We start from the raw sequence: 24,993 nt of genomic DNA, 5'->3' as shown, positions 1-24,993 counted from the left end.
TATTCCATTGTGTACATGTATTACTTCTTAATCCATAGAATTTGCATCTATATATTTGGAGATCCTACTAATTTAAGGTACTTTCAATATAAAAATAATATAATAGGACATTCAAAGTAAGCATGCAAATGATTTCATGAAAGAAGAGTGACCATTGCAGCAATAATCTGGAAAAAAAACCACTCTAACTAGTTAACTGCATTTAGTCTTGAGCTGCCTGGCATCCAAGCAAGGAGATTAATGTGATGGTTTATATGTTTCTTTTTACCTGATAGAGGGTAACAGAGAAATTCAGGATGTCATGTTGGTTTGAGTTGCTGCTGAGGGTTCCATCCCTAGCCTGGCACAGTGGGTTAAGGATCTGGCGTTGCTGCAGCTCTGGCATAGGCTGTATCCATGGATCAGATTTGGTCCCTGGCCTGGGAACTTCCATATGTCATGGGAATGGCCTGAAAAAAAAAGCAAATTATTATCATTTTATTAGATTCCACATATTAGTGATTTCATATGATATTTATCTTTGTCTGACTTACTTCACTTAGTATGATAATATCTAGATCCACTCATGTTGTGGCAAATGGCATTATTTCATGCTTTTTAATGGCTGAGTAATATTCCATTGTACATATGTGCCACATCTTCTTTATCCACTCCTCTGTTGATGGACATTTAGGTTGCTCCCATGTCTTGGCTATTGTAAATAGTGCTGCAATGAACACTGGGGTTGCATGAATCTTTTTGAATCATGGTTTATGCCTGTAATTAATACAACTTTGTAAGTTGACTATATTCCAATAAAAATTTAAAAAAAAGCAAATTAGTACTTTTCTTACCTCCAGAGGTGACACCCAGCCATCTTCTGTCCTTTGGACTTTAGTGAGACTGAAAGGTCAAGGGCAGGTTTGGGGGGGAGAGGGAAGGGACTGCATGGGCATGTGGGTAAATGGGTGAGAGAGGTTTTCTGAAACCTTGGAGGAATGAACCCTACTGGCAACTGGTGATCAACCCCTTACAGCTAACACACGACTTGTCTAGGTGCTTTCCTATGGACTGGGTAGTGAAGAGAAGATGGGGTTTCATATCACACAACATAAAAACATTCTGATGGGGTGAGAGGTGAGCGTGTGGGAGGAAGGAGGCAGTCAGACAGTTAAGAGCGTGTGCTGTGGTGATGGAGACTGACGTCAGAGGAAGGGGCTCTAGACCCAGGGGACAAGGGAGCATGCGTGTGTGTGTGTGTGTGTGTGTGTATAGGAGTGCACTTGCCACTTGGCCTGGCTCAACCTTCATAAATTTTCAGGTAACAGACATGTTGTTTATGGTCTATGCAATGCTTTCCTGTTTATCATTTCATTTGCTTCTCATGATCACCTTTGAGAGAGAAACTTTTCTTCTTAATGAAGAAACCAGGGCTGAAAAGCTAAGTGTCTCAATCTCAAGGCTTCTACAGGACACAGCAGGATGAGAATCCAGTCTATCTGACTTCGAATTCTGTGCCCCTTCCCCATCCCTCCCCCAAGTATGCCTAGAGTGGAGCCTGTCCTTTCTGTCCCCACCTTTCCTAGATGCCAAGTGGGGGCCCTTCCTGAGCTAACCCCCCCATGTGCCTTTTCTCCCAGTTCACATGTGCCATCCAGACCCCATAAGAAGGACCTCATTCCAGACTCTTCTGCACTGCAGTGCTTAGAGATTCCCGACATAGTTCATTGTCGAGTAAACAATGCTGGACTTTTTGGATAAACTTGGTGATTTGAAAATGATTAAAGGGCTAACTGCTGGGAGAGATCTGAAGGCATTCTACCCAGATGCTGATGCATGTAAACATATTTTTAGACTAATGTTAGGTTTTATGCTAAAAATGAAGAATAATCTATGAACATTTACCTTTTTTCAGCCATCTGCTAACAGCAGTGTAGACAAATGTGTTGGATCCTCTTCCACAAGAGAGGGGGCAGGTTTGGGGAAGCCAAAGAACCAGTAGATCAGAGAACAAAACATCAGATCTCCAGTCACCTGCATCCCACCTCACCTTCCATAGGACAAAGAAAATGCTGTAGGCTGAGGTGAGGAAAGGTGGGCTTTCATTCCTCCTCTGCCATTCCTGTTCACTATTCTCATCTCCTCTAGCCAAGCCTGTGTAGTGCAGGTTTCACCTCCTGGAAGCCTACAGATACAGTGGGAACGCTGTGGGTTTTGATCAAACAAAAACGATAAGAGAACGCAAAGGTACTCTGGGGTACTTTGATGAGGTCAGAGAAAGTGCCTTTCACTTTTCCACACACCCCTCCGCCCCCATCGCCTCCTGTGTGCCCGGCTCAGGGCCTGGAACTCAACTTGGTGTGGACCAGCTAGGCGCAGGTCTGGGGCCGGTGATCAGCGGGTGCTGGGTTGGGGGCAGCTGGCGGATTGCGTGATGTGGGGCGGGAACCCAAGGAACACTGAGCGCCTACATCTTAGAGCAGCTGGCTCTGAGGAATTATTGCAAGTCTGCACAACTTAAAAATCTGCAGTTTGGGGGCGGGAGGGGGAGCGCGGGGGTGGGTCCCCGAGCGTCCCATTTCTCCTCGGGGCGGTTCACTGAGCATTCTCCCTCACTGCAGAGGGGCGGGCGATGCCTTCTGGACCACACGCCTCCTTCGCTGAGGTCCTGGTTTGCCGTCCGACCGTGGCCGCAGGCGTCTTCCTCTGGTAGAAGGGGACTCCGCTTGTCCTCCTTTCCGCTCGGGGCATGGTTCACCTCTTAGGACTTGGTGAGTTGAGGAACGGAGCGTGCAAATCAAGCTGGTTCTGTAGGCTGCGTGAGTCTTCAGGCAGCGGGGCTGGAGGTAAACAGGCAGGACCAGGGGATGTTTCCTCCTTTGCACTTTGTTTTAAAACAAGTTGGGGGCCTCGATACTTCCTAAGAAAATCCCGGCAAATTCTCAGTGTTGCTTGGGCCGAGAGGCGGTTGCGGGAGCCGCCGGGGCAGCAGAGGGGGTCGTCCGTGTCCCACAGGGTCAAGGTGGCCCCAGCCCGGCAGGGCGCGCAGGTAGGAGGCGTGGGGCGCGCTCCAGCTCCCACCCGGACCCGGCGTGCCGCTCCAGGAGTGACTGTGCACTTGGGTCTAGGCGGGGGCGCGCGCCTGGCGGGGACGCCTCTCTGTTCGTCCAAGGGTCCGCCAGTCGCGCGGCCTGAGCCCGGCAGCCAGCGACCGCCGGCGGCGGAGCGCCGCGCCCTCAGCCCTGGGACCTAGGACTGCGAGCCCGAAACCAGGCGGCAGGCGAGGCTGGGACCAATAGGGCGGCGGCCCAGAGGCCGGCCCCGCCCCGCCCCGCCCGCGGCTCCGGGGCGCCAAGCTCCTGCCGGGCGGGACGGACCGATTGACCGACGCGGGGCACTCGGCTCTCCTTGCCGCCGCCGCTGCGGCGGGCGCGGGACCGCGCGGAGACGCCAGATCCCTGCGGCACAGGCCGGCGGCGTCCCAGAGCCGAGGCAGCCAGAGGTCCTCGGACTCCTGCAGGTACCTACTTGTGTCCCCACCTCTCCGTGCGCTCCGCAGACTTCTCCATACGACCCGGTAACTTTCCCTACCTTTTGCTGCCCTGCCCTGTCGTGGCCTTGGTTACGGGTTCACGACCCGGCAGATCTACATCCGCAGGGGACTTTGCATCCTGCTGGGCGCCTGTCTCCAACGCTCTCCATCCTCCGGTCCCTAGAGCCGGTCGTCGCTGGAACCCTAAGGATCTGCCTGTTGCGCGAGTTGCCGGCAGAGGAGGGAGTGTCTGGGTCCTTCGGAAAGCCGCAGGGACGCTGTTTAGAGTCCGCTTTTGGGTGCGGGGTGGAGGACAGATGGAGGCGGGAGAATCGAGGAGCCGGGGGAAGGCGGCACTCCGCGGAGGGGCATCCCTGGGGCGTTTCCTTAGCCGGGAAGCCGTTCCTTCTCTTCCTCGAGAGGAGGCGCTTTCCTGACAAATGTAAGTGCTTCCCAGGCCGCCCGCTCCGCCTTCTTCCTTGTCATCCTCCCCTCCCCTTTGCCCTGCAGAGGTGCAAAGCGCCCCGCGACAGTTGCGGGGAAGAGCGCATCCAGGACCAGTGCTCTGGTGCCGCGCTGCGCCTAGGGACTGCCGGTGCGCTCCGGGTGGAAGTGGCTTGGAGCTTGCAGGGCCCTTGTTGAGTCGTACGCAGACCGTGCGTTTGGATCAGTGGTACTGATGGGAGTGGGTGCCCTGGGGTCGGGAACTTCCGTTTCCCGCACCCCTCTGGGTGGCTGCCCGACTTCTTGAGGTGAATTGGCTGGCGAGCGAGCCAGACCTGCCGGCAGGGGCCGCGGCGGGCCGGGCTGCGAGCCTTTCGCATTGCAGAGATCATTCTGACGCCCCCCCATCCCGCCCCCCCGCCCCTGCGCGCTCTTCCCCTGCTCTGCTTCTTGTGTCTTTGGGAAAGGAGCACCTTTTGCGCCCTTGATGTCTCCAGCGTCTGTACTGGGACACAGAACAGAGAGCCTAACTCAGACAGCCCAGGACCCGGGTGGAGGGCTGCAAAGGACCACCTCCTCCTGCCAGAAGGACCCAGGGGCCCTGTTTTGATGCTGCGGCGTGGTTGGGGGGCGGGGTGGTGTTTCTCTTCGTCCTCCGGGTAGAGTAGCTGCTAGGTTTTGATCTTTCATCTCGGAGTGCAGGGCAGGTGAGGAAAACAAGATCATGTATTTGCTTAAGTGATTTGCGTAAGCATTCACTTAGAACTGTATAAGTTACACCTAGTTGCTCCCCTTTGTGGACTACTTGCAAATACTTGCCCAGGTAAACAGGAAGTAAGCATTTTCCTGAGCACCTGCCTCTCTTGCTAAAGGCAGATGCCTTAGTGCTCTTCTCCCCAGTACTCTCAGCGTTTCAGGCTGAGAGAGGGTGGCATTGATTCTGTGGTTGAACTTGGTGTTCTGGGTAGTTCTCACTCTTTACTGGGTTGTAAGCTGCTTGAGGACAGGGATTCATCTAGTATGTGTTTACAACCCGCCCATGGTGCCTGGGGCCAGGCCTTGGTCACAGCACAGGATGAAGTTTCAGTTGATCTTTTTTTTTTTTTTTGTCTCACCGAATTCCACCCTTCTCCGGTTCTAGTATTGTTAGTCATTTCAGAACTAGGAATTGTCAATACTGGGGTAGAGAGGAGATGATACTGAATACTCAAGAACGCTGAATCCAGAGCAAGTGAGTATTCTAAGGAGACTTGCGGAATCACTCTTGTCTCTGAGCCATTATTACCTGGAAAATCAGCCTGAATAGAGAAAGCCATTAATGAATGCAGCAAAGCTAAGATTTTGCTGGTCAAGTGTATGAGAGCAAATTGGGAAGTTGGAAGCAATCTTTGTTCTGTTCAGAAATATTAAAATATTAAAAATCCAATGCTCTGACACTTAAGTTGGCCGGCAAAGCACCAGCTAAGGTTTTTCTTGGTCCATATTATTATTATTATTATTTAAGAAAGCAGGGGAAGGGTGGGCACTCCAGTCCCCTCCTCCTTATTCAGTGAATTTTGCCTTTCCCTGTTATCCTTCACAGACTCTGCATCTTTCTATTGTACCAGAGATCTCCATCTGCCCTGTGTCTGGCATTTGGGGCTGTCAGCTCTGAGAGAGCAGGCACCACGGGGTTTTCCTCCTCCTCCTCTGCTTCCACTTTTTTTTTTTCCCCCGCAGATAACATTTCTTGGCCGCCTACCATATGCCAGCTACTCTGCTCGGCCCTTTTCCAGGCATTATCTCATTTAATCCTTAGAACAACCGCATTAGGAAGTGAGGCTTCCCTTCTTTGTGTCAGTGTTGCTATGAGAGCCAGCAGGGAACAGAGCCCCTGCAGGATATTCTGAGCCTGATCAGAGACCACTGGATGGGGCTGGGCCTGAGGCCTCACTGGCAGGCCAGGAAGGCTCTCCAGGGTAGGCTGAGGCATAGGGGGAGGAGACCATGCTTATTGCCTCTGCTTATCAGGTGTCAGGAAGGTAGATCCCCTGGGTGTCACTTGTATGTAAAATCCGTGAGGGGGCATCATAGAGAACAGACTAGGACCAGGATCCTGGGCTCCAGCCCTGATTTCTACCTGCTTATGGCTCCTTGTCTTGATATAAGTCACTTGGCATCTCTGAACCTTGGTCTATTTAGCTTCCAGGCTCTAGATGCCTAATATTGTTGTTACTCTGTATGGGCTGAAAGCTCTCCATGTATTAACTCATTTCATCCTGGTGATGACCTTGGGAGGTAGGCTCTTTTATTACCTTATTTTATTTTGTTTTCCTGACTTAAAATGACAGAAAAATATTCTCTCACAGTTCTGGAGGTTAGAAGTCCCCAAACAAGGTAGCCCACAGGTCTACCATCCCTCTAAAGGCTCTGTGGGCAATCTGGTCTTTGCCTGATCTAGCTTTTGGTAGCTCTAGGTATTCCTTGGCTTATTGCCACACTACTTTGATCTCTGCTTCCATGAATTACTCTATTGTAGAGGAGAGAAAAAGAGACCAGTGAGTATTTTGTGCAAAGTCACATAAGGAGGACCATAACGAGGACGATTCTATCCCTGGTGGTTGGTCTGAGGAGCCACTGTGAGATTCTGCCCTTTGCCCTGCACTTAGTAGGACTCAGACTGGGCTTGTTGAACGGTGACCGGGAGAGGTGGCTCGCTGTTACCAAGTGATGTTTTGGCTCCCCGTGTCCCCTTGAAAAGAAATTTGAAAATCGTGCTAGAAACTATGCTGTGCTCTTTCTGCTTTTGCCACAGTTGCCCTCTTTCCAATGGAATTCTGCCCAGCTGGTTGGGAAAAGGAGAGGCAGACCTTAAAGATCATGGGCAAGGTAAACAGTGTGGCTATTTCCAGAAAACATGTTTATTGTCAATGAGAAACCCAGGAAAATCGCAGAACCCTGCACTCAGAGTCAGATCCACCAAATAAGCCAACCAGTAACCAACTTATGAAAAACTCTTGTGTGGTCACCCTGCGCCCAGTACTGCAGGCACCGAGAACAGGCAGAACCCAAGGCGTTTTCTCTGACTTGAACTGGCAGTGGACCTGGAGACTCAAGCACAAGACAGCACAACAGACGATGCTAAATATGAGCCCGATAGAAGTCACAGTGGTTTTGTCACATTCGTCTAGTCTAGTGTAGTTTGCAGAAACTTGACAAAGTTTTCTCATTTCAGTTCTCCTGGTAAGTGTGATCGGTGACTGGCAGGGTGACAGGAAGGCTGAGTTGCAGATGACAAAAATAAGGCCAAGTGAGCCTTGTCAAGGGTGTTCTGACTCCAAGTCATTCTCTTCCTGCCTCACAAGGAGGGTGATGGATGTGGAGGGTCCTTGGAGGTGGTGACGTTTGAATGTCATCCTGAAGCTGGCTTTCGGTTACTGCTCTTGGCTAACCAGGATGCTCAGGACGGGCGAGGGAGAAAGAGAAAATCCTTTTTACTGTTGTTTTATTTTTACATTCAGTAAATCTCATTTATGACGAACACATTGACAATGTTTAGATGTTCAATCAATTGTGGAGGTGGATTTGGAAGACTTCTCATTCTTGTCTTCCTTTATCATTTCTTTAAATCATCCTTTGCAACTTTGCAATACACACACCTACCCCTTATAAAAGTAAACTCTTCTTGCTAAGCTACGGATAGTTACTAGATTAGGTTGTAGCATTTTTCTTGGTGGGCGGGGGGTCTTGCTCTCTTTGGAATCCTGCAGAGCCTTGCTTGGAGTAGATGCCCTATAAAATTGTCTAATTGCACAAGTGTTGGAATAAAGGCCCAAGACCTGCTTTTGGCAGGAATGTTACAGATAAGCAGTTTATGTTGACAGCAGCTGGCTTCAGCGTGGTTGCTGAAGCCCGCAGTGAATGAAGCATCTTGTTGATGTCCTGCGCGGATCAACTGAGCTCGACTGAGCACCCAGCAGGTGTTCACCAATGTTGACTTAATGATTAATGTACGGAGTCATGTATATATCCTCTTTACATATACAAATACACACATTTATTCAACAGGTATTTAAGCACTTACCCGATGTTATGTACTATGCTGGGGCTGGGTGAGGAGACAGACATTAAACAAATAGATGCAAACATTTAAGTAGTGGCACGTGTCCTAAAGAACTTCGTGGGAGGAGAGTAGCAAGGGTGAGGAGGGTGCTAGGTTAGATGGGGGAGCTGGGAAGACCTTTCAGAGGAAGAGAGGAGTTTATCACATGAAGAGGCAGAGGAGGAGATTTCCAGGTTGCAGAGAGTGTGAGGATTCTAAGGCAGGAATGAACATTGAGTATGGAGAAACTCCATGAGAGGGCCGAGGTGCCTGGAGGAGGTTGGAGAGGATGGCAGGGGCCAGGTGATGCTGTGCATGTTGGGTCAAGTTCAGGATCGTAGCGTTTGTCTAGAGGGCTGCGGGAAGAAGTTAATGGATTTGTGGCAGGTGAGTGTCAGGAGCTAATTTATATTTCTAGAAGATCGTCTGTGAAGACCAGATGAGAAAAGAAAAGATTAGAGAGGTTTTATCAGGGCAGGTGGGAGTCTAGTTAGAGGCATGTGGGAGAGGTGGGACCTCAAGCCAGCTTGGACTGCGTGAGAATGAATGGGAGGCTAGAAGTAGAGACTCTACACCTATAGGTTGGTTATGAAAGGGAACAGAGATTTGGGCTGAGTGCAGGCGAGGGTTCGCATTTTGTCTGCCCATGTGGAAGGCGACCCTGGCTGAGGTCAGGGAGCTGAGTCCAGCTCCTCAGCAAATCAACACATACCCATCTATGTGGCTACAGCCTAGTGATTTTGTGATTAAAAAAGGGATAATCTTTCTACAAACCTTCTTCAGTAATGTCATTTATATGTGTTAATTTGGATCATTTTTATAAATTGAATTAGGAGAACTGTGAGTGGGTATGTGGGAACATTTGTGGTGAGATTCAAAGCATTTGGTCTTTGATGATCACCAAGAAGCTGCTCTCGAGTTGGCTTGAATGGAGAGACATCAGTGATCGGCGTGGTGGTGAGAAGATGCCAAAAGCTTCTCCAAGATGCATGGGGGCGAGGCCCGATGGAGCGCTCCAAGCATGGTGATGAGCCAGCTCTCTGTGTCTCAGAGGAGCCCTTTACCTGGTCTTCCTCATCACATGCCACTCTTCCTCTGTACCCACGGGTGTCTTGGTATAAAAATGCGAGAGAATGACATATGGTTTGTCATCTGGGAACCCATGTTTCACAGAATATGCTGGCCTACAGATCCATAAGGAACATCACGGGAGCCTGATGGGGCCTTAAAGCACTGATAAGAGAATCCGGAGACCAATGTATATATAGTCGTAGGGAATGGGAGCCCAAACAGGACCATAGGGTTGAAGATCAGTTAAGAGGCATCGGCTTCTTGAAGACTTCTTTCAGCCATGCTTGCTGACTTGTATCCTGGCAAATAAGTAGTGTGAGATAAAAGAATGCCAGTGGATTAACATTTTGGGCTTGAACATGTTTGCTTTTGTTTATTTGTTTGTTTTCCTTTTTAGGGCTGCACCTGCGGCATATGGATGTCCCCAGGCTAAGGGCTGAATCGGAGCTGCAACTTCCAGTGTACGCCACAGCCACAGCAACTCGGAATCTGAGCTGCACCTGCGACCTACACCACAGCTCACGGCAACACCAGATCCTTAATCCACTGAGCGAGGCCAGGGATCGAACTGTCATTGGGTTCATTGCCGCAGAGTCACAACAACGGAACTCCTGTTACAATTTTTTTTTTTAAACTTTCATTCTTCTGCGAACTGGCTTGGCTTTCTTAAATCCTGATTGACTTGCCAAGGTGAACCTAAAACCATTTTCTTCTCTCTCTCCCTCTCTTTTTTTTTTTTTTTGTGTTTTAGGGCTGCCCCCACAGCATATGGCACATGGAAGCTCCCAAGTTAGGGGTTGAATCGGACTGTAGCCCGCTGGCCTACACCACAGCCATAGCAGCGTCAGATCTGAGCCATATCTAGGACCTAACCACAGCTCACCGTGACGCCTGATCAAGGTCAGGGATCAAACCCATGTTCTCATGGATACCAGTCAGATTCATTTCCACTGAGCCATGATGGGAGCTCCCCTAAAACCATTTTCTGTGATTTACTTAAAATGAAGAATTGGCTAAAGAGATGGGAGAAGACCGTTGTTTATAGATTTGGATCGAGAGGCGATGCCTGGGTTCTGGCAAGGATGTTTCAGCATCTTTGTCTTTGGGGATCAATAAATCTTACCTTCTGTGCAGGGTTTTTCTTGTGGGTTTTTAAGATCCCAGTTTCCTAAGTGTGGTACCCTCATGAGGCACCTGACATTAAGACCCTGCCTGCCCTCCTCCCCTTGGTGTTTAGCTACTGCCTGGTCAAGATTAGCCCTTAGTCTGTTTGAGGGTTGAGCTTTCTCTGTGACCCTCGTCTCCCCTGAGCTAAAGGTGTAAATAAAAAGTGTCGGAGTTCCTGTCGTGGTGCAGTGGTTAAAGAATCCGACTAGGAACCATGAGGTTGCAGGTTCGGTCCCTGCCCTTGCTCAGTGGGTTAACGATCCGGCGTTACCATGAACTGTGGTGTGGGTTGCAGACGCGGCTCGGATCCCGCATTGCTGTGGCTCTGGCGTAGGCTGGCAGCTACAGCTCCGATTACACCCCTAGCCTGGGAACCTCCATGTGCCATGGGAGTGGCCCAAGAAATGGCAAAAAGACAAAAAAAAAAGTGTCATTATGTGACAGTGTTTATTATCTGTCTGTCTGTCTGTCTTTGCCGAAGTGTAAAATGGTATCACTATCCCCATACCCTCTCATCATCTCCTTAAATCACGAATCCTACAGTGTAGGCTCTCCAGATAGGTAAAAATAGGAATCTCGTGAAAGTTCATATGGTGCCTGAGCGCTTCACCTTTAAGCAATTTCCCCAGGCTTCTTGATCTAATTAGAAATCAAATGTCAGCGTGGTGCCTCTTTTTGGTGATGAGCCCTGAGTTCTCTTCTCCCAGCTCCTCCAGACTTAAAATGCGGAAGCTGCAGCACGCTTTGCCTTCTCATCTTGTGTCTTTTATGCCAGGCTTTGAAGTAGAGAGTACACAGTAGGATGCATCATTATGTAACGTGGCCATAGACTCTCCTGAGTTTGCCTTTAGTTGCTTTTTATCACCCACGTCAACAGTTAAGAGCACACCAGCAAGCCCCATTTTAAAACCCTTCCTTTGTAAGTTAGGGCCGTTGCTTGAAAGTAATTCCCACCTGAGTGTTATTAGACATTGGGGTTAGGTTTCAGGATGCTTCATGGATGACAGTTAAGTCATAGGAGTGGGACAGGAGAGGGTTTTGAGCAGTGGACATCCAGGACCGAGTGGTGTGGAAGGGAGGAGATGGCATTCTCTCTCTTAGGGACGGGTCCTTCCCCCACCCCCAACGTCATGGGCTCAGGCATACATGCCAGAGGAGGAAGGGCATCCCTTACTGCGGGCTGCTTAGCTGGTTGGATGAAGTAGACAAACCACAAAAAAGTACCATATTAGGTAGAGAGTTTCAGTCTCACAAGAGGAAAAGAGTTCTGGAGAGTGGTTGCACAATGTTACAAATGCATTTAATACCACCGAACTTCAAAATGGGGGGATGGTAAATTTTAGAGCATGTGTATTTTACCATGATAAAAAAGTTGGGGAGGAGTTCCCGTCATGGCTCAGTGGTTAACGAATCTGACTCGGAACCACGAGGTTGTGGTTCGATCCCTGGCCTCACTCAGTGGGTTAAGGATCCGGCGTTGCTGTGACCTGTGGTGTAGGTCACAGACGTGGCTCGGATCCTGAGTTTCTGTGGCTCTGGTGTAGGCCGGCGGCTACACCTCCGATTCGACCCCTAGCCTGGGAACCTCCATATGCCGTGAGTGCGGCCCTGGAAAAGATAAAAAGACAAAAAAAAAAAAAGTTGGGGAAAAAAAGACACTGAGACTTCATTGCTGTGAAAGAGCATTTTCAAGTGTTTTGGACCCAGGTTCTTTACATGCTTAAAAATTATTGAGAACCTCAAAAAGCTTTTGTTAAAGTGGGTTATAGCTGTCAATATTTATATCAGAGGAGTTCCCATTGTGGCTCAGTGGGTTAAGAACCTGACATAGTGTCTGTGAGGATGCAGGTTTGATCCCTGGCCTCTCTCAGTGGGTTGAGGATCTGGCCTTGTAGGTCATTGTTGCCATGGCTGTGGTATAGACGACAGCTGCAGCTCTGATTTGATCCCGAACCCCAGAATTTCCACATGCTACTGGTGCAGTTGTAAAAAGAAAAAAATTATATTAGAAATTAAAATAGATACATTTCAAATTATTTAATTTTTAGTTCATTTAAAATAACAATAATCTCATGTTAAATGGCATATTTTAATGAAAATAGCTATCTTTTTTAAGCAGTAAAATTTGAGTGGCATTGTTTTACACTTTTACAAATTTATTTATTGTCTAGTTTAATAGAACACCATGGGATTCTTAGATTCACTTTTCTATTTAGTCTGTTATGTTCTCAAACATTATATATCCTCTGGAAAACTCCATTGAACTCTTGTGAAAGAATGAGAGGGAAGCAGGAAAACAACACCTTAGTTTATTATGAAAATAGTTCTGACCTCATGGAGTCTTTAAAGGACCTTAGAAGCTCTAGAGGTTCCTGACGACACTTTGAGAATCAGTGCTGTAGAATAAATTTGCCACCAAGTTAATTTTTGGTTATGCTATATGTTTTAGTCTCTTTCATGTCATCTGAATTTGAACTTTAGCATTTCCATATATTGCTTATCTATGATTTCAAATGAAAGAACTAGATGGTGGAGTTCCTGTCATGGCTCGGTGGTATTGAACCCGACTAGTATCCAGGAGGACTCAGATTTGATTCTTGGCCTCACTCAGTGGGCTAAGGATCTGGTGTTGCCGTGAGCTGTGATATAGTTGCAGATGTGGCTCCGATCCCATGTTGCTGTGGCTGTGGTGTAGGCTGGCAGCTGCAGCTCCATTTCTACCCCTAGCTTCGGAACTTCCACATGCCACGGATGTGGCCCTAAAAAGACCAAAAAAAAAAAAAAAAGGAAAGAAAAAGAAAAAAGAAGTATCATATCAATTATTTTTTTCAAGTGTGCATTCTTATTTACTGTGGGGTGAGGACTTCCTTTTAGCCCCTCTGGAGGAAAACCTGCACCTGTGCAGAGATGGTGACTAAAGCCATTCCTGGGGCTCTCGCTATTGTCACTTGTCACTGCTGAGCTTACTTGGGCATTTCAGAGGCTTTCCTTTTCTTCCTTTCTGCTCTATCCCACCTCATTTTTCCTCATACGGAGAACTTGGATACTCAGAGAGAGGTGAGCACAGTTAGGGCATAGGCTGGAGAAAGGAGAGGTGTGAGAATTAATTTTCATAAGTCAAATTGAAAACTTTCTGACTTGCTTCGCCTACGGATCTCATTATTTATAATTTTTTTCCTATTGATAAAGTATGGAATTAGTCATAGTGGATAGCTCTGGGCAGAGCATTAAAAAAAAAAAAATCCTCCCAGGATGGCTTCCAGGAGCTGGATGTGGATGTTTGTGAAACATAAAAACATTTTTTCTCTCTTCCAAATAATGGATTAGATGTTACATAAACCATCATATTTAAAATGTTAAGTGGAACTTTTTTTTACCCCATGAAATAAATATTCACTGTGGCAACTTACTACAGCAACAGACACTTGGCTGTCTTGGAGTTTTGTTACAAATATGCTGAGGATTTATTTCCTTTCTTTTTCCTTTTCTTTTTTTATTGAAGAATGTTTGATTTACAATGTTGTGTTAGTTTCAAGTATACAGCAAAGTGATTCAGTTTATATATATATATATGTTCTTTTTCACATTCTTTTTCTTTATAGGTTATTTCAAAATATTGAGTAGAGTTCCCTGTGCTATACAGCAGGTCCTTGTTGGTTATCTATTTTATATATAGTAGTGTGTATATATTAATCCCAATCTCCTAATTTATCTCTCCCTGCTGAGGATTTATGACTTGGAAAAACCTGTGACTCCTAGCAGCAGTAAATGCTGTTCTACAATCCTTTGGCAAGACTACAGTGCGTCAGGTGCTCAGGCTGGGCGCAGAGAAGCCAGGCTTGGTCAGCCGTTCTCATCCCCTGCATCCTGGAGCCTCCACGAAAAGACTGTACGAGGTGAAGGCACTTTCCAAGCAGGCTTCTCCACTCTTTTGAGCAGAAACATCCCTGTATTTTACCCTGAAGTAGAACATTCGTTTAGTCACTCTTCCACGAGACATCTCCCACTTGTCTGCTGTGGATCGGGTGCTGATACCACTTCATGTCTGTGATACTGCTAAGATAAACAGGATTATGCAAGCATGGAGGAAAGTGCTTATTGATTGATTGATTGATTGATTGATTGTCTTTTTAGGACCACGTCCGAGGCATATGGAAGTTCCCAGGCCAGGGGTCGAATTGCAACTGCAGCTGCAGCTGCCAGCCTATAGCCATAGCCACGGGGGATCGGAGCTGCATCTGCAACCTACCCCACAGCTCATGGTAACACCGGACCCTTAACCCACTGAGCGAGGCTAGGGATGGAACTCGAATCCTCATGGATACTAGTTGGGTTCCTTATCACTGAGCAACAACAGGAACTTGTTTTTTGTTTTTTTCTTCTTTTTGAAGGCGCCTATTTAGACATAGATGTGTGTGTGTTGGGGGGCATGTGTGCACCTGCACCCACGTGTGCTACGTCAAAGGAAAATGTCCTGGAAAAGGTACCATTGGAGCCGATTTCTTGATGGCAAAAGTGAGATTGACTGGAAAAGAAGGGAACAGAGGGAACAGCTTCAATGGGTTTTAAAAAAGAGTGCACGGCAAGGCTCAGGCTGGTCGGTAATCTGACGGGACTGAGGCCGAGGGGTTTGAGGTCGGTTGGTGGGCGCCCAGGCTGGAGTGTCCTGAACACACTGGGGAGCTGCTGAAGATTTCTAGAAGGTAGAGTCATGTTCTGACTTGTAGTTTAGAAAAGTCTCTCTGACTGCCTGAGGGAAGGGGTGTGAGTGAGAAGTGGGGTCAAGATGATGTCACTGACTTGTCTCCTGGTGTGACTTGGGGGCATTAGAGGGGGCTTCTCACCCAGGTGGTTAATTTGACCGGCGTCTTGATGCCTGATATTCCTTAGACGTCGACATTCTTTATATTTATATTTTTAAAAATTTATTTATTTTTTTCTTTCTTACGGCCACACCTGCGGCATATGGAAATTCCTGGGCTAGAGGTTGAATCAGAGCCGCATCTGCGACCTACGCCATTCTTCACCGGCTGAACCACAATGGGAACTCCATATTTATATTTACACTTATATTTGTATTTATATTTAAGGTCAAGAATGGAGAACTCTCTGGGAGGGTTCCCTGGAATGTTTGGCCACATTTTTTCCTCTTCCCGCAGCCCCCTGATTTCCGGGGCGTGTGTATTCCTCTTTGTTTGCATGTTGTCGTGGAGGGCTGCTACGTATTAAGGATGTCCCCGAGGTTCCTTCTGCTCCAGTCCAGGCAGTGGGTGGGCATGGGGTGGGCAGGCGGCTTTCAGCCCAGCCCCTCAGGTGCTCTGTCAGTGGAGAGACTGGAGGACAGAGGAGGCCCCTGCTGTGTTCCTTGCTCTCCCTGACCAGGCCTCTTCTTCCAGGAGGTGTTTATGTTCCCAGGTCATTCAGAAGTGCCCTGGCTCCTGGCGGTGGCCAGGTGTGGTTCTCCAGTCTTTTCTTTGGCCCCGTGTGCCTCAGAGAGCTTTCTGACTGACAAACATTGGATCCCTCAGTGAGCCACGCAGTTGTTGTTTGTATCCAAAGAATCCTCAGTGATGTGGGACTTGTCAGGAGGTCTGACCTCACACCAGAGCACGAAGACTAACCTCACAGGCTTTCCTACCAGTTTTGAAAGGGAAACAGGCCAACGCAAGGATGGTGTTTGCCAAAAGGGATCGAGGGACGTACTGCTGGGGACACAGGAAACTAAGGCCCCGCCGACCAGCTTTGCCAGGTTTCTAGTGTTGCTGAAGGCGGTGCTGCTACAGGTGTGTCTACCTGGGAGGAGAGATGGAAATAGCATCAAAGAGATGCGTGATCTCTGTGGACATGCCGGACCCTGGCAATGCTTAATGATGAAAATAATAATAACTGATACTCATGCAGGACTTACATTAATGCTGTGTACTGGTCAAAACCTGATGTACATAATAACATTTAATTCTCATAACAGTACTTTGAGGTAGGCATGTTCATTTTATCTTAGTTTACCTGTTATGCCTGCCTTTCTATCTATCTATCTATCTATCTATCTATCTATCTATCTATCTATCTATCTATCTATCTATCAGTCAGGAAATATCAATGAGAGATTTTAATACTTTACCCAAGTCATAGAACTAGAAAGTAGCAGAATGGGAATTCAAATCAAGTCAGACAAGGTACAGCGTCTGTGCTCCTACCCATGAATTTGACTCTTAGCTTTAACACTTACTGTCTGGGAAAGTTATTTAATCTCTGCGACTCAGTTTCTTCATCTGCAAAATGGGGATAACGACCTCTACCTTAAGGCAGATGAAATAAGGTATTTAAAGCAGCGCCTAGTACAAAGTAAGCACTCTATGGGGTTTGCTAGAAAAATTGTTTTGTAGTAGATACTACCGCAGGAAGACTGACTGTACACACTTTGTACAAAAAAATTGTGACGCTTGTACCAATCACATGTGACCTATGTAATGACCTTGGTAGATATTTGGTAGCTCTTCATAGAAAGAGTATGAGATGAAAAAGGATATATATATATATATATATATATGTATTCTCCCACACGCGTTTAGGGAGGGAGGGTGAAAGTGAAGTTTGCTGTGAGTACGTGAGCTTGGTGTGTAAGGACACTCAGGAGACCACCACTAACAGGAGCAGAGCGTGATCCGCTTGCCTCAGGGGCCTCACTGGGAGAGCAGGGCTTGGGCTCTGGGCTTGTTGTCTCCCATGTGCCCTTGACCATTCTGAACCCTAATTCCCTCATCCGTAAATGGTGGACTATGAGGATGCCTACCTCTCTGCGTGGATCTAGGTGTTAAAGAAGGTCATTCATTAATTCATTCTGTATTTCTTGCTGAGAATTAAGGCTGCAAAGATTAAGAAAAAAATAGGCCCTGTCTTTGAGGAGCTCACAGGGTCACGGTGGAGGCTTTGAGAAAAATGCTCTACTGCAGTTCCGTAAGTTATATACTCAGATGGATACAGATACTGGTGGGGATGTGGGGGAAACCTGGTTTTGGGGTAAGGAGAGGTCAGGGGTCAAAGGCTTGGTTCTGAAGAATGCGATATGAGACTTGAAGGCATTCTGAGCAAACAAGTGAGAAGTCAGGGGCACTTTTGGAGAATTTCACATAATTCTTCATAGTTCTGGAGTTTGAGTTGGGTTATGCAGGCCACGATAATAGATGAGGAATGATTAATAATATTGACAGCTAACATTTAACTGAGCATTAACTATGTACCAAGCACAGAGGGCCTTGTTTTTTTATTTTATCTATAGTCCTTACTGCCCAATGCAGTATGTGTTATTTTGTAGCCAGGTTTCACAGACAAGGAAACCAAAGCTCAGAGAGCTTAAGTGACATGCCCAAATCACACAGCTAGTGAGTGGTGATCCTAGGATTCAAGTTCAAGCCAGATTTTATCCTGAAGCTCAGGTGAGCCATCAGAGCACTTGAAGGTTGGGCATGCTAGAAGGTAACTTTAGCTTGGCATGAGGAATGAATTTGAGGGTAGAGAACGGGGGCAGGCCTAAGGCAGGCTACTCAAAAGCCTATTAGAGTAAACCGTGGAAAAATACTGAGTTAAAGCAGAGGCAGGAGAGATAGGGGAAGGAAAGGGATTTGAGAGAGATTTGGGGATAGAGGATGAAGGGAAATTGTGGATGTGTTTATTTCAGGGTCCCTTTGGGACATTTGACTGGACATATCCAGTAGGCAGTTCCATGAGCCCACAATGTAGGAGGGAGCTCTGGGCTGCAGCTCCACACCTGGCTCCAGACTCAGGTGCAGTTCCCAGGAGAAAAGAAGAGGGACATGGAGGAACCCACGGGGGTGTGGGGGGAGATGACACAAACTTGAGGCCTGAAGATTATATTCAGGCTACAGATTTGTTTCATTTGTCTTACAGTATTAAAATATTAACATAAATTGATAACATTGAAAAAGTTGGGAAAGTTCTCCCATAAAAATTAGATGTGTGGGTGTTCTCAGCAATGTGGGCAATCTGGCCACCTGATGCCCACAGGTAAGGGACAGAGGTCCCTTTTTGGCAGAGCTGGTGATCTCCAGCTTGTCATAGCATCCAGGTGACTTCCTTTCTCATTTGGGGCACTGCTGAGCCCCTGCAGGTATTTTATTTTGTGACCTCAGACTCAAGGTTTGGGAAGAGGAAACTGGGTTTCACAGAAACCAGGACTAAGTAGCCAGACAAGTGGCATCAGTGACCTGCAGGGGGCCAGGATTGGCAGTGACAAAGGCCTTGGATGAGTAAGTCCAAGCACAGATGGGAAGTGTCCTTTGGGTTTGGTCATCTGGAGGTGCCTTTAGCAAAGACAGTGCAGTGTCAGGGCAAGTATTGCAGGAGAAGAAGGAAGGATGAGTGTGAAAAAATGGTTTCAGGAAGCAGTGTTGCATAGTATACCCATGCTCAAGGACCTACTGTATAGTATTCTGCAATAACCTATATGAGAAAAAGGAGTGGATATAGGTATATGTATAATGGAACCATTTTGTCATACACCTGAAACTAATCCAACATTGTAAGTCAACTATACTCCAATAAAATTAAGAAAAAAAGAAGCTGTGTTACAAAGAGGAATTTGGGGTTGGTAGTTTTATCCTGTGTTATTTTTTAGTGTGAGTGACTTGGACATAACTGTATAAGGACATTATGATATAAAGTGGTACTTTCTTTATTTGTCCTCTACTTATCTTTTATAACCACAAGGAGTCCAGTCCTAGCTCTGGTGGTAGGCTGGCAGATTATCCTACAAGAAAAAGGTTGTTCTTGTCAAAACCACGTGCTCCCAGGGTATAGAATGGAGTGAGGTGTTTTGTATGTCTATGAACTTCAGATTTTATCAGTATTAAATGCAGTTTTTTTTTTTTTTTAATCTTTTTGTCTTTTAGGGCTGTACCGGCAGTATATGGAGTTCCCAGGCTAAGAGTTGAATCAGAGCTATAGCCACGGGCCTATGCCACTGCCACAGCAACGTGGGATCTGAGCCGCATCTGCAACCTACACCACAGCTCAGAGCAACGCTGGATACTTAACCCACTGAGCAAGGCCAGGGATCAAACCCGCAGCCTCATGGATGCTAGTCGGGTTGGTTAACCACTGAGCCACGACGGGAACTCCAGTTTTGCGCTTTTAATATGTAAGCAGCGGTACCTTCAAAAGGGTAGTTTTGCGTTCTAACAACAGCAAGGTAAGTCAAGCAGTGCCTACGTGGTGATTTGTTACCTTCATTTACTCGTGCATTTGTAAGCTGTCCATTTCCTTTTTTATCACTTGCCAGGTGGAATCTGTGTGATGATCTTATCAACCGGCATCACTTCTGTTGCATTCTGGGTTAGTGTGCTGTTATTGGTTTTATGCCATAGGCTGAATTTTCCATTTACTTTTTTTGTATTTGTTATGATATAACTTGATCCAGCAACTTACTGTGTGTGTATTAGAGCTTATCTATCTTGTCTTTGATGTAAAACTCTTTTTTTATTAAGGAAAAAAATGTATCTCTCTTCTGCAGTGGCTGATAAACAAAGCCACTTTTCTTCTGTGGTGACCATAATTTCAGAAGCACATTTGCTGTCATTTTTCTTTTCTCCCAGTAGCGCAGTGGGCAAGAGAGACCTTAAGATTTGACATGGAATGGAAGCAGCTGGTAGCCAAGCTATGTGATAAATGTTAACCGACTGATTGATTCATCAGTCAATTCAACGTGTAGTTTTCAAGAACCTCATATGTGTCCTGTGAGGTTAAAGGCACTGAAGATACAGTGATACATAAGACGAAAATCTGCCTTCATGGACCTCATATCCTAATGGGAAAACAAACCATAAATAAGATAAAGAAACAAAGCATATGTTTCTACATGTATTTTAGGGATCAGCAAATGCTAAGGAGAAGAAAAATAAAGTAAGGAAGGGGGCTAGGAGTTTCGTTGGGGGATATTTTAGATGGGGTAACCAGGGAAGGCATCCTTGAGAAGCTATCATTTGAGTAAAGACCCGAAAGAAGTGAGGAAGAAGCCACACAATCACCTGGAAATAGAGCCTTCTAGGCACAGAGATCAGCCAGTGCAAAGGCCCTGAGGCAGGAACATGCCTCACTTGGTATGATTAAGGGCTGTTACAGAGACCAGTATGCCAGCTGGGGATGAAAGAGTGAAAAGAGTAGGGCATAAAATCAGATAAGTCAAGTGGGAGAGGGGAAGTCACCACAGGGTTGAACACAGGAGTAACATGAAGTGACTTACATTTTAACAGGATCTCCAGCTAAGGCATTCTTATCTCTTTTTGTGCCACAGACCCCTTCGGCTGTCTTGGGAAGCCGATGGACTACTTTTAAGAATAGCCATTTTATTTATTTTTAAAAGTCATTTTATTTACATATATTTTATTTACATATAAATATATATATATACGTAATATACATACATATATATATATACATATATGTGTGTGTGTATATATGTATCTGGCTGCACCTGCAGCTTGCAGAAGTTCCCAGGCCAGGGATCCAACATGTGCCACAGCCATGACCTGAGCCACAGCAATGACAATCCTGGATCCTTAAGTGCTAGGCCACCAGGGAACTCCTAAGAATAGCATTTTCAAAGGAAAAAAAAAAAGCCACAGGATAGAAAAGAATCCACTTGTATGGAAATACATTTAACAAAATATTAAAGCCAATTTATGACTTAGCAATGTATATTCTTTATTAACTCATTAGAGAAGCTCTGGGATAACTCCAGGGATTTTTTTGGTTTTTATTTTTAATGGTGATGTTTTAAAGATGAACAGGGATAACTCCAAGAGATTTTTCTGTTTTTTGTTTTTAATTTCTCTGACTGGCTCCTTGTGGCTGAATAGTTCAGGAGATCTGGGGTGTGAGTGTGGTGGTCCCTTTGTTTCAGCAGATTCTCTCTACGGCCATAGGCAATCCAATCTCCATTTTTTTTTTTTTTTTTTTTGTGTGTGTGTGTGTGTGTGTGCTGCATTTGAGGCATATGGAAGTTCCCAGGCTAGGAGTTGAATCAGAGCTGCAGCGGCTAACCTACATCACAGTCATAGCAACTCGGGATCCAAGCTGCATCTGCAGCCTACGTACACTGCAGCTTGCAGCAACACCAGATCCTTAAGCCGCTGAGCGAGGCCAGGGATCCAAGCTGCATCCTCATGGATACTAGTCCAGTTCTTAACCTGCTGAGCCACAATTGGAACTCCTCCATTCTCCTTCTGTAGAGACATCTCTCACTTGGTTTACTCCTAGCTCACAGAGGTGTGGATGGGACAGACAGAGTTATTCATATTCTAAGAAGAAAGAATCTATTTAATCTATTTATTCCAGGTCCTAGGGCTACACCTGGGCCAAACTCATCGATGATTTTCTGCTCTTTGCACCTGTGACAAGCTTAGTCTCCACGTCTTTGCCTGCGCTCTTTCCTTTGCTTGGAGAACAGCCTTCTCACTCTCGTCTGCCTCCTTTCCTTGTTCACATCTGACCCAACCCTCAGGGCTCAGCCCTGATACACCTGTTGGTGTAGTTGTCCCTGCTTGCCTCTCCGGAGGGACCCCATACCTCCTGTGAACTGCAGCACCTTCGAGGTACCTCGCCTCCAGGACAAATTCTACCCAGGGTTGCTGGTTATTTACGTATTTACCCTTCCCCAAACTGTTCTAAGCTCCCGTAAGCTCTGAGGGCAAGAGCCACAGTTGTATTTTGTTCTTTGTAGTTCCCTGCATCGTGCCTCCCCTCAAACAGACGTGAAGAACAGCAGAAGCTTGTGACTCCTACAAATGATACTGAAGCCGGGCCGAGGTTCTCTGACCCCCAGATCGGTAAGTTGACTTAATGTCTGTCCCACTACCCACCCCCTCCCAGATACTGACCAAGGCTGCTTATGATCTGTTTTTTTCCCCAAGTAGAAATAGCCATTTTCATAAGTGTTTTGTAAGACTTGTAAAGAAATTGTCACAATGTTGAGAGGTACAGAGCTGAAGGCAAAATCACCCCGGAGTCCGTCAGCCAGAGTTCCTGCATATGGTTATAGATTTTGCATTTTAGTGCATATTCTTAGAGAGTTTGCTTAATTTTATAAAATCAGTTTATAAAGATCACATCATGGCATTATCTTATTTAAATTATTTTCTCGTTTTACTTCTCATATTGGGACTATCTTTTCATGAATCCGTGGGCAGTGGAGCGCAGTGGAAAAGGAAATGGCTTTAGAGTATTATTGTTTGAATTCAAACCATGAAACTACCCCTTAAGAGCTGTTGACCCTGGAGAGTTAGTTAACTTTTCTATTTACCAGTTTCTCCATCTGTAAAATGAGTCCAATAAAAAATATGGCTTGTATGCGTGTTGTGAGGATGAAATGGGTTCGGGCATGCAAACACTTGGAGCGGCGCTCGGCTCAGGATGTGGAGCTGTTACTATCATTTCAGCATTTTTTAATGGCCACGGAGAATCCCACTGCATGGCTACCTCCTAATCTGTTTAACCATTCCCCACTGATGGACATTTAGATTGCTTTGGCTTTTTATTCTTATGAATAATTAATGATGCAGTGAACGTCCTTGTATTTACATTCTTGGACTTGTGTCTGATTTATTTCCTAGGATAGCTTCCTAAATGTGACACTGTGAGATTTCATGACTCACATGACTGGGGGCCACCAAGAGGCTTCCTTGAACCGGTTAACGTGGTTACTACCATTGCATGATCGATTGTTTTCTCCTGTACTCCCCAGAACCGCTTGCTTCCAGTTGCTCATTTTAACACTGTGTTGCTGTAGATGTTTGATGCCTCAATGGCTCAGCCTCAATGAAAACACAGGGGCAGATGAGACTGAGCCCAAGTCTAAAGCCCCCAGGTGGACTGATTTGCCTGTTCCCCTGGCTGCAGGCTTGAGCCCCTGTTTGGGGTCAGCCATGAAGCTGGGGAACTCCTGCAGGGTGGAAGGAGCCGAGGCACCCCTTCCTGGGGCCAGTGGAATAGTGGCGATCCTGGAGCACCATGAGTCAGTGGCTATGTGATTTTGCTTCTTATGAGGTGCAGCCTTTTTCACAGGGCTTTCCCTCGCCTTCAGTTCTGTGGTTTTTCTTTGGAGATGACTCAACAACAGCCTGCTACTCCACACTGCTCCCCAGGGGAGGGTGTCTAGGAACACAGAACCCCAGGAGAGGAGATGGGTTTAGTTACCCGGGCTTCCAGCCCTTGGGATTCTGGGGAAGGTATTGCAGTCACTATTCCCGACGGCCAAGAGAACTATCATTTGTATTAACCTTTCGAATACCTTGAGGCCTTATTTTAGAAAACACTTATTGGTTTTCTCTCTGAAGACCAGAACCTCTGTCAATTTATTTTTAATTCCTGAATAGGTTAGATCCTGGGAAGTTTTCTTTTTTTGTTGTTGTTGTTGTTGTTGCTATTTCTTGGGCCGCTCCCTCGGCATATGGAGGTTCCCAGGCTAGGGGTGTAATCGGAGCTGTAGCCACCGGCCTACACCAGAGCCACAGCAACGCGGGATCCGAGCCGCGTCTGCAACCCACACCACAGCTCACGGCAACGCCGGATCGTTAACCCACTGAGCAAGGGCAGGGACCGAACCCGCAACCTCATGGTTCCTAGTCGGATTCGTTAACCACTGCGCCACGACGGGAACTCCCTGGGAAGTTTTCATTTTCTTCTTGGGACAGAGCAAAATCAAGGAAAAAAAATTATTGCTAATTCAAGGATTTTTCATATTCACTGAAGGGATTTCTTGAAGTTTGATAATTTGGAAAAACGAACTTATTTGCATGTATTCTTAGTAATCTACTTTCTGAATCAACTAGGTAGCGTTGTATTATTCTGACTGCTTTGGAATGTAGGATTTACATATAAGTACAGGTTTTCTGGCACATTAAATTCCATAATGGTGGCCTGATTGTGATATTTTAATTTTATTTAAGGAAAGCCTTGGATCACAATTCTAATACTTAAGCAACCCTAACCCTAACCCTAACCCTAGAGGTAGCGTCAGATTTCACCTTTTATTATTATTATATGGCATATGGAAGTTCCCCGGCCAGGGATCGAAATGGAGCTGCAGCTGTGGCTTACACTATAGCCATGGCAGCCCTGAATCCGAGCTGTATTTGTGACCTATGCTGCATCTTGGGGCAATGTTGGGATCCTTAACGCACTGAAAGGGGCCAGAGATGGAACCAACATCCTCACAAAGACATCAGGTCCTTAAGCCACTGAGCCACAGTGAGAACTCATCACCTTTTATTATTATTCGTGTTACTTTGTTACTCTAGATTTTATTGAAAATTGGTCTCATGAATAGTGGCAAGACTGTAAAACTGATATATATTTGCATTTTTCCTGGAACATCAGTGAGTTCCTGCAGGATGGGAAGATTTAGTTAAGAGTGGGTGTGGGCAGCAGAAACACTCCTTCCCGCCCCCGGAAGTAGGCAACATCTTTGAAACTTTCTTAGTTCACGGGCCTTGTGCATTATTCTGTGACCAAAAATGTTAGCAAATATAAGACAGACTCCCAGAAAAAAAACCCACTAACCTTTATTCTAGACTCAAATTGTGTCATGTAGGCTTTGAGTTTCAACAAAAGGTTAACCTTGCTTTTATCTTAACTCATTTGCCAAGTTTTGCTTGTCTGACACCAGAAATGCCATGACTGAATTCTGAAAGAATACCTGTTTTGG

General features: G+C 46.3%; 1 protein-coding gene across 2 annotated transcripts in view; it reads left to right on the top strand.

The window, feature by feature from the left end:
• The first annotated feature begins 2,592 nt into the window (after nt 1-2,592).
• Nucleotides 2,593-24,993, top strand: part of KCNS3 (potassium voltage-gated channel modifier subfamily S member 3) — a 39,223-nt gene continuing 16,822 nt past the window's right edge. The window contains exons 1-2 of one of the 2 annotated variants that reach the window (XM_047782593.1): nt 2,593-2,750; nt 22,012-22,117. The gene's annotated coding sequence lies outside the window, so the exon portion shown is untranslated. Of the gene's footprint in view, nt 2,751-3,359; nt 3,500-22,011; nt 22,118-24,993 lie in introns of those variants that run through there. The other variant, XM_047782592.1, reaches the window with a different exon arrangement.

This window comes from Phacochoerus africanus, chromosome 5 (genome assembly GCF_016906955.1).
Source record: "Phacochoerus africanus isolate WHEZ1 chromosome 5, ROS_Pafr_v1, whole genome shotgun sequence".
Classification (NCBI taxonomy): Eukaryota; Metazoa; Chordata; class Mammalia; order Artiodactyla; family Suidae; genus Phacochoerus; species Phacochoerus africanus.
The sequence above is the reverse complement of the archived record's forward strand: the minus strand, read 5'-3'. Positions and strand labels throughout refer to the sequence as shown.